Source organism: Homarus americanus, unplaced genomic scaffold, assembly GCF_018991925.1.
Source record: "Homarus americanus isolate GMGI-L3 unplaced genomic scaffold, GMGI_Hamer_2.0 scaffold38184, whole genome shotgun sequence".
In the NCBI taxonomy this organism is placed as follows: Eukaryota; Metazoa; Arthropoda; class Malacostraca; order Decapoda; family Nephropidae; genus Homarus; species Homarus americanus.
The window spans coordinates 17,501-27,462 of record NW_024715018.1 but is presented as its reverse complement, the minus strand read 5'-3'; positions in this window follow the sequence as shown (position 1 = coordinate 27,462).

Here is a 9,962-nt window from a genome sequence, read left to right as displayed (position 1 = left end):
ATCTTGGGACGCCCCGCTCTACCAGGACCCCATAATTATATAGCCTCAATTATTGTTCTTCTCATTATCTCATTCAGGGTCAATCATACCATTTATCAGGGTTGTTAATCCGGATCTTTATATTAATGCCGTAATACGCCCTACCTCTTTCAAGTATATCAGGGTTGTTAATACGGATCTTTATATTAATGCCGTAATACGCCCTTCCTCTTTCAAGTATATCAGGGTTGTTAATCCGGATCTTTATATTAATGCCGTAATACGCCCTACCTCTTTCAAGTCTCTTATCCTTATCTAAGGATCTTCTCAGAAGAACAATAATCATAAGTGTAATTTCCTTAGGTATAACTTGGTTAGTTTTCGGGACTTTCTGGTTATCCACTGCCGTGATATTTTCTAGGGTTATCCACTTATCTTATCTTTTGGACCATAGTTAATTTTATCCTATTTTTCTAACAATGGCCACCTCAGGTTTTGATCTCCAGGATTTCGCTTGAAAATCCTTCCGTATAGCCATGTGTTAATATCCTGAAGAAAGAATGGAAAGAAATAGCCAACTATTATAATATCCCATTTTCACAGCAACTGACTAAGGAAATGTTAAAAAATCATGTGATTGAAGTGCTGGTTCAACATGAAGTTTTAAAAGAATCCGCTGTTGACAGATTAACGCCCATGTCCAAGAAACTTCAACCACTATCCACCACCCCTCCTCACTCAGAAGTTGCTTCAGGTCTGGCTAGCCCTCAACAAGAAACACAACGAATAGACGCCTTAGAACTGGAACGAGCTAGGCTCGAGTTCCAAATCAAAATGAAAGAACTCGAGTTGGAGCAGGAGTCGGAACAGGCCAAGTTGGAGCACAAGTTGGAGCATGAGGGAAGGTCGGAACAGGACAAGTTGGAGCATGAGGAAATGATGGAACGGGCCAAGTTGGAGCAGGAGGTTAGACTGAAAGAACTACAGGTAAGAGAGATAGAAGTCACCTTAACATCGGAGTTTAGATCAAAGGAAGTGGCATTAAGAGAGAAACTAGCTGCTTTTAACCCTGCTACTGCTTCTTCCCTTGTTCCCGGGTTTGATGAATCCGATATGGACGGGTCATTTAGGACTTTTGAGAAAATAGCCGGGAAGAATGAGTGGCCAAAGGACCAGTGGGTGTCAGTGTTAGTTCCTAAATTATATGGTAAGGCTCGTAGAGTTTATAACTGCTTAGACCAGACTGATGACTATGATAACGTAAAAAAGAATATCCTCACCTCTATGCGTCACGCCAGATGGATACCGGCAGAAGTTTCGTAAACTAACCAAACCATTTTCCCACACCTTGTTGAGTTTGCTCACAGTGCTTAGGTTTTAAAGGAAGTGGTTAGAGGTTGTTAGAGACCTCCACATTTGTGATTTGTTAAATTTGGTAGTCCTGAGGAGGGAAGAGCAAGATACCATTTTGCCATCTTGAAGCCATGTGAGTGAGAGCACTGATTGACTTCATTAGGTCCTCCTCTGATGATAACCTTGGGAACGTGAGTGGTAGGTCGAAAGGTCCCACACCTACTCCCCCCGATGCAACCAAGCTTACTTGTTCTTACTGTAAAAACCCAGGCCATACGATCCAGAATTGTAAACACTCAAAGTGTCGAATTGCTAAAAGTAGTTCCCTGGATCCCAAGTCCAAACCAATAGCAAATACCAATGTGGAAAGGCCCCATCAGGATCTCTTCTCTTCATTCACCTATGAGGGAAAATTTTCAATCATAGAGGGGTCTCGTTCTTTCCCTATTCGTATACTACGTGATACGGGCGCAGCACAATCTATCCTCCTGTTTAACGTCATTCCCGATATATCTACCGCATTTACTAATGAGAGTGTTCTAATTTCATATCTCTCATCCCATTCTTCCTATCCTTTAGCTAAAGTGCACCTCCAATGTCCCTTGGACACTGGGGAAGTGCAAATAGCCATATGAGTTAATCTAATGCTCTGTGTGTATGCATTCATTTATTATTGCAATGACTTGGTAGGAGATCTAGTGGTTCCTAACATAAAGACAGTCGACTCTCCCTTACCTGTCAACCCACCACTGACCTTAAAGAAACTATTCCTCATCTTTCCCATCTTGTGCTGTCAAATTCGGTCACAGAGTGTGCGAAATGGGCCCCTTCGTCTAAAACCACCTCTAATATTTTCTCCCTACCTACGAAGATCTAAAAATAATAAGACAATTAGTAAGGATGAGCTCGTTGCCCAACAATCTGGATCCATCTTTGACTAAACTTCATCATGCAGCAGTTGAGGGTGTAAAGATTTTAACACCCTTCCGTGTTTTTATTATCATGAAGGGGTTTTGATGAGGGCCTATAGGCCCCCTGAGCTTGCCCATCTAGACACGTAGTCTGAAATACATCAAGTGGTAATTCCCACCTCAGTCAGACCAGCATTAATTGCCCTTGCCCATGATGGTATTTCAGGACATTTGGGAATCCTGAAAACATATAAAAAGCTCCTCCAACACTATTATTGGCCTGGACTTAGGAAGGATGTGTCAAAATACCTAAAATCTTGTCATATTTGTCAAATGGTAGGAAAACCAAATGAAAGTATACCAGCAGCTCCCATTAAGCCCATCCCAGTATTTTCTACACCATTTGAAAAGATTGTTGTGAATTGTGTGGGCCCATTACCAAAGACTAAGAAGGGAAATCAATTCCTGCTCACAGTTATGGATACCAGTACACGTTATCCTGAGGCTTTTCCCCTTAAAGCATCACTTCAAAAAACGTAATCAAACATCTTTTGCACCTTTTCACTTCAGTGGGCATTCCTAAAGAGATCCAATCCGATCAGGCACCAATTTTACGAGCAATCTTTTCAAACAGGTGATGAAAGACCTCAGTGTGGACCATTGTACATCAATGCTCAAAAAATACTGTATAGAACACCAAAAGCGAATGGGATGAAAGCATAGGGATTTGTTACTTTTGCCATCAGGAATGTCCCCAGGAGTCATTGGGTTTCTCCCCGTTCGAGTTACTATATGGGAGACAAATAAGGGGACCCCTAAATAGTAAAGGAGCAGTGGTTTGACACTCCATCTATTAAGCCCGCAACAGTTTCCCAATACATTGACACTTTAAGGGACAAATTAACTGAAGTCCGAACCATTGCTCAGTCAAACTTAAAAAAAGTCCAAGAAAAAAATGGTGAAATCCCAACCTAAATTAGTTAAAAGATCATTTTCTCCAGGTGACAAAGTGTTACTCTTTCTACCCATTCCAGGCTCTCCCCTTAAAAGCAAGTTTACTGGTCCCTATATAGTTGCTAATAAACTATCTCCCCTCAACTATATAGTCCATACTCCTGATCGCAGAAAAGATTCACAAACTTGTTCACATTAATCTCATGAAACTTTACCATTCCAGGCAGTCAGTAGTAAAGACATCCCAGAGGCTATAAGTCAACCTGTATTGCATACGGTTTTGTCAGGCCGGAGCCGGAGACAGATGACATGGACCTATTGGAGAATTTAGACTTCCCTCTACCTAAAGAAAACCCTACTAACAGTCACATACTCACAACTTGATGAGTATTTTTCTGTTCTGAATCCATCTCAAGCAAAAGATCTCACTGTTATTATCAACATTTCCTAAAGTCACATCAGACCTCCCAGGGTTTTGCAATATACTAAAACATGATATTAAGCTAATCTCGGATGATGTACAACCCATTAGGCAATCAGCCTATCGACTAAATCCACAAAAAAAAAAGAGATTATGAAAAAGGAGGTAGATTTTTTTGTTAAAACATAACTTAGCTGAGCCTAGTACCTCCCCCTGGGCTTCACCTTGCCTTCTCATTCCAAAACCCGATGGCACTTTTCGTTTCTGTACCGATTATCGTAAAGTGAACCAGGTCACTGTCTCAGACTCCTACCCCTTACCTTGATTGAAGATATAATAGACAGCATAGGCTGTGCCAAATTTAGTCAGTACGGTGGACTTATTGAAAGGATATTATCAAGTGGGACCTCACTAGATAGGGCCAAATAATCTCGGCATTTATAACTCCATTTGGTCTTTTTCAATATTTGGTTATGGCGTTTGGCTTAATGCCCGGGCCACATTCCAGTGGGCCATCAACTTCCTAATTCAGGACTCCAGGTGGGACGTTCGCCTACCTGGATGACTCCAGGTGGTGGTGTCGGACAGCTGACGAACATCTGGTGCGTTTGGAGATACTGTTTGCACGACTGCAAGAGACTGATTCACCATAAACCTGGCTAAATCTGCTTGGCCGGGCCTCAGTGACTTACCTGGGACATATCGTTGGGCATGGTATGGTGAGACCCAAGGACGCAAACGTTAGAATCCATCTTGTCCTTCCCCACCTGCTGACGAGGAAGGAACCTGGCGCTTCCTGGGGATGTGCGGCTACTACCGTCGGTTCTGCAGTAACTTCTCCAGCGTGGCCGGACCCCTCACAGACCTTGCCAGTTCTGCGGTCCCTTACATCTGGAACCAGAGGTGCGACCAGTCTTTCCACCGCCTCAAAGCCTTCCTTGCCTCCAAGCCTGACTACACCTCGCCCTTCCATCTGCAAATCGACGCTAGTGGTGTCGGAGTGGGGGCTGTGCTCCTACAACCCGACCCAACCACTGATGTTCTTCACCCTGTGGCATATTACTCCGCCAAGTTGAAACAACATCAGACCAACTACTCGACCATAGAGAAGGAGGCCTGTTCTGGTGTTGGCAATAAAGAAGTTTGAATGTTACCTCCAGTCTTGCCCACAAACAACCCTAGTCTTCACCGACCATAACCCACTCACGTTCATCCAAACCAACAAGACCTCCAACCAGCGAATCCTCTGCTGGGCTCTCCTCACCCAGCCCTATAATCTACAAGTCCGGCACATAAAGGTGGTCGATAACCTGATTGCAGACTCCTTATCCCGAGCTCCAGTGGAAATGCAGCAGCTACTCTCCAGACGCACCAGTTGATCACCTCCTTCGCGCCAGCGCTACGGAGGTCTTTGGAGGGGGGGTGTTACGAACCCCTCCACCCCGCACTACGAAGCACGCCATCTATTGTCCTGATCTACCTACCCAGCACCACGAGCAACGCCATCTAGGACGAGACACGAGTATGACCTGTCTTAGCTCTCACTCCGAGGCTTCTCCCTATCCTGGTTGTTGCGTCACCCACTGAGTAGGAGAGAGCACTTGGCTCTGGGAAGGACCACAGGATCATCTATATCCTCTAAACCTACGTACGTGCAGTGACTACCTACCGTCTTCTACAATACTCAGCCTTACTCGTCAGCCATCTCAGCTCCTCACTTAAGTACATGTATCTTGTATTACCTCCCCCACGTCCACTTGCTTCAAAATTGTTTATGTTGTATTAATATGTATATACTGTTAATGTTTAGGTTAAGTTTGGTTAAGGGTAATTTATAAGCTGAATATTTTGTTAAGGGATTTATGGTACTCTATTATACACAACGAAAACTCGCATCCTTTGTCTACCCTTTTATAGTCCGATTGTCTTTGTTTTTTTTTATTGTTGTTACCTGTTGGGATCTGCAGACGAGAACTATATTCCAAATTCCCAACCTCTCGTAACAATAGCCATCTGTTACTGCTGTGTCTTTCCCATATACCTGTTTATTTCATTGTAATAGGTCTGGATTAATTTAACTTCTTTCTGGTAGTCTGTTGTTGCAATGTTCTAAAGTGTGAAGTAGGAGTGTGTTTGGTTATAGATGTTTTTATTGCTGAGTGCAGTCTGTCCATTTCTGAGTCTATATCTTCTGTTGTTTTCCCTTGTAGGTTAATCGAGTGGTGATTACTTAAGTCGTCTTTGAAGCTGTCCCAGTCTGTTTTACTCATTTTCAGTCTCTTTTTTATTGGTATCTGTATGGGGTTTGTTGACAGTGTTAGTATAATTGGCAGATGGTCACTGCCTGTAAGAGGTCCCTGTATTATATGGTAATTGAAAAAGGCTTTGTTGTTGGTAAAAATTTTGTCTGGAGTCGATTGTGTATTGTGATTTCTCTAGGTTGGAAAGTTAAGACCCAGATGATTGATTTTCCCTAAATTTATTAATTGATTAAGGGCGTTTCCCACGACATTATTATTTGTATTGTCAAAAATCCTATGTCTGGCGTTAAAGTCTCCTAAGATGTACATCGGATGACTATTGTTAGCCAATTTTAATAGGTCTTCTATAGGTAAGTAGTAGCAATAATTACGTCTCCTTGAGTTGTATTTATTTTAATTGCTAGAAATTCATCCTGGAAGTCATCAATTAGTTTAAATTTTAAGTTTCTTTTAACCGCTATCGCTACTCCGTCATTTTTCTCGCCCGATTTATTTCTTTGGTTTACATAATAGTTAAAGAGTTTTATGTTGTTGTTTTCTGTCTCACCGTGACCGTTTATTAGTATAATGTCAGGGTCAATTTCGCGATATATATTACTTAGGTTAATTCTCTCGGTCTTCCAGTTTCTTACGTTGTGTTGTATTATTCTTAAAGTTCTTACTGTTTGTCTATTGTCCATTATTTCTTATACTTGGATTGTGGCAGTCAGTTGGAGTGGAGACCTATCATCCTGTTTCCCGCTTCTGACTCTTCTATACTCTGACGGGTCTACTATTTTAAAGTCTTTGGCCGTAATCTTTAGTTTGTCCGTAGTAATTAGTGACCAGACATAATCTTCACTTAGGAATTTTTCTTGATATGTCCACTTGTATATCCCTCCTTCACAGTTTTTTACTATTGTCCCTCCTGTTGGTCTCGATGTTGGGATTCCATGTTTTGTTGTAGTGATAACTTTTAATCCAATTTCTTCAGCAGATTCAGGTTGTATATTGTGATCAGTTTCCATATTATCTTCTCTCCTCCTCACTCCTTTGTCTGTCCTTTTGTTATTTCTATCTTCTCTTTGTCACTTCTAGTCATTTGTCTGGGATCTCTATCAGTCGCTTGTGTTCCAGCTGTTGCTCCTTGCTCAAACCTTTGTTCGTCTTGATGTAGTCTTTCTCTCAGTTCGCTTGCATATGTTGTCTGAAATAGTTTTTCGGATTGTGGATTCTCTGGAAATATCATCTCTGGTAGGTTATTCAATTTAAACATTTTCCTTAATTCCTCATTGTATGATCTGGGTGCAATGATATTGTGCAAATGTGCATGGATCATACTCAATCATTACCTTATCATGTATTGCTCACTTAGGTTTAATACTGTGGATTCTGGTCTATGAGCCTCTTGGACCGCTCTCTTGGCTATTTCGACGTATGTCGTATCCTTCTTGTCTTGTTCCTTTTTCCTTGTTTCTTGTTCCTTGTACTTTATCATGTGTTTTTTATTGGGCATGCCATTGCTAACGTCCTATGTCCTATGTATGCATTCCCGTTTCTCTTACAGTTGAGACAGCCAACATGTGTATTCTTACATTCAGTGTAGGTATGGTCGTCGCCTGCACAATCTGAGCAGTACTTTTTTCTTTTTCCGGACAGTCTCTCGTTGTGTGTTCTTCATATTTGTAGCAGGAGAAGCAAGTTTGCAGACTGATGAATGTCTCCTTCTTTATTTGATGTGGTGTGACTGACATGTTGAATATTAGAAAGCCCTGTTGTAAAACTTTCTCAGCCATTGACACTTCTTCAAACATGAGTATAGTCCTTATCTTAATGACTTCTTCAATCTTCATCCACCTATTTTGGCGTTCCAGTTCTTCTTTCAGGTCTTCCTCCCGATCTCTTGATCGACTTGACGAACAAAAACTGATCTTTTTGCTTTTTGTTCTGGTGGCATGACAACAATAAGGCCTTCATTGTAAAATATATCTCTTGCTTCTTTTGAAAGGATTTTATCTGAATCAAAGTCATCTTTACAGATTACTTTAAAACCTTCATTGGTGCTGAATATTCTAGCTAGTGGGACTTGCAGTTTGTTGTAAGTGATTTCTGCCACTTTTCCCCTTCCAATAGAGTGTCCCTTATCTCTATGTTTTATTCTAATGCTAGTTGTCATCTTCTTGATTACATCTAATCCTACCTATAACACAGGGCTCCTGCCTGGGAGCAGTGACCCCGCCCCCCCCCTCTTGGACGGGCGTCGGGCTCTGCACCCAGGTTACCTGTGACTATAGTAATATCTAAAAGTTGCCACCTACCGGTGACCCCGACAAGGGTGCCCTGCACTATCATTAGTTCCCCTTGCCGGATCGACTGTATCGCGAAGTCCTGCCTCCCGTTCAAAGAACGGAGTGCATGAGGGGGATGAAAAAAGGAAAGAAGATGACTTAGAGAGTAGAAACAGCCTACCTACCACGCCACGTTCGGTCAGCCAATCAGAGCACCGCAGTAAACGTGCATGTATCACGCCACCGTGGGGCACCACTGATTGGCCAATCCAGGACGTAGACGCACGGGTAGTAGTCAAAATTTGGGTAGGCCAAATATTTGTTTTTTCCAAAGTTGGAATTTCCCGTACAATCTGTGATGGTAATTACACCGTCACTATGTTGAGTAAGTACAATCAATAGGATTGAGTGTCTTATCACAACAAAGTTGCAGACTCAAACATGCAGCAAAAGAATCAGGCCCTCGCAGCCCGTGTCTATTTTCTTTTACTTAGGCTAGCATACCTAAGTTAAAAGCAAACCCCTACAATACAAGAAGGGCGAGATTTCTTTATAGTCTAACAAACAATTCATCATGACCAAATACAGTATCTAACACAGGGGGGCCGGGGGCGCAGCCCCCGGTTAGCAACTAACCATTTGATTGCATTATCCACGATACCGCGTATTGCATTATCTCTGAGAATAGTTAGCAATTATCCATTTGATTGCATTATCCCAGGTTAAGGGGGGTTGTGTGTGGTTCCATATCACCAAATTTATTAAAAAAACTCTACGTCAGGCTAAACAGTTTAGGCTAGATAGTGGTGGCTGCTTGGATTATTTCTTTGTCTCTTATTGACTTCGGGGTGGCTAACCTCTATAAAAATTGAGGACACCAATAGACTTTTGTACTAAGGTTAGGCTAAACAGACACTTTTGCTGTATCGGAGGATTTCGCCATCGGGGAGCGTGACGAAACCCGCGAAAGTAGTGGTTAGGTTAGGCGGCCCGGTAAGTGGTTGGTTAGTTGCCTGTATTATTATTATTATTATATAAAATTTAAGGTCCCCGTTAGACTTACTACTTGGTCAGGCTAAACAGTTTAGGCTGCTTGGATTATTTCCTTGTCTCTTATTGACTTCGGGTGGCTAACCTCTATAAAATTGAGGACACCAATAGACTTTGTACTAAGGTTAGGTTAAACAGACACTTTTGCTGTAATGGAGGATTTCGCCATCGGGGAGCGTGACGAAACCTCCGGCGAAAGTAGTGGTTAGGTTAGGCGGCCCGGTAGTTGTTAGGTAGTTGCCTGTATTATTATTATTATTATATAAAATTTAAGGTCCCCCGTTAGACTTTACCACGGTCAGGCTAAACAGTTTAGGCTGCTTGGATTATTTCTTTGTCTCTTATTGACTTCGGGTGGCTAACCTCTATAAAATTGAGGACACCAATAGACCTTGTACTAAGGTTAGGTTAAACAGACACTTTTGCTGTAATGGAGGATTTCGCCATCGGGGAGCGTGACGAAACCTCCGGCGAAAGTAGTGGTTAGGGTTGGCGGCCTGGTAGTGTTAGGTAGTTGCCTGTATTATTATTATTATATAAAATTTAAGGTCCCTCAAGACTTTACCACGGTCAGCTAAACAGTTTAGGGCTGTTGATTATTTCTTTGTCTCTTGCTGACTTCTGGGTGGCTAACCTCTATAAAATTGAGGACACCAATAGACCTTTGTACTAAGGTTAGGTTAAACAGACACTTTGTTGTAATGAGGATTTCGCCATCGAGCGTGACGAAACCTCCGGCGAAAGTAGTGGTTAGGGTTAGCGGCCC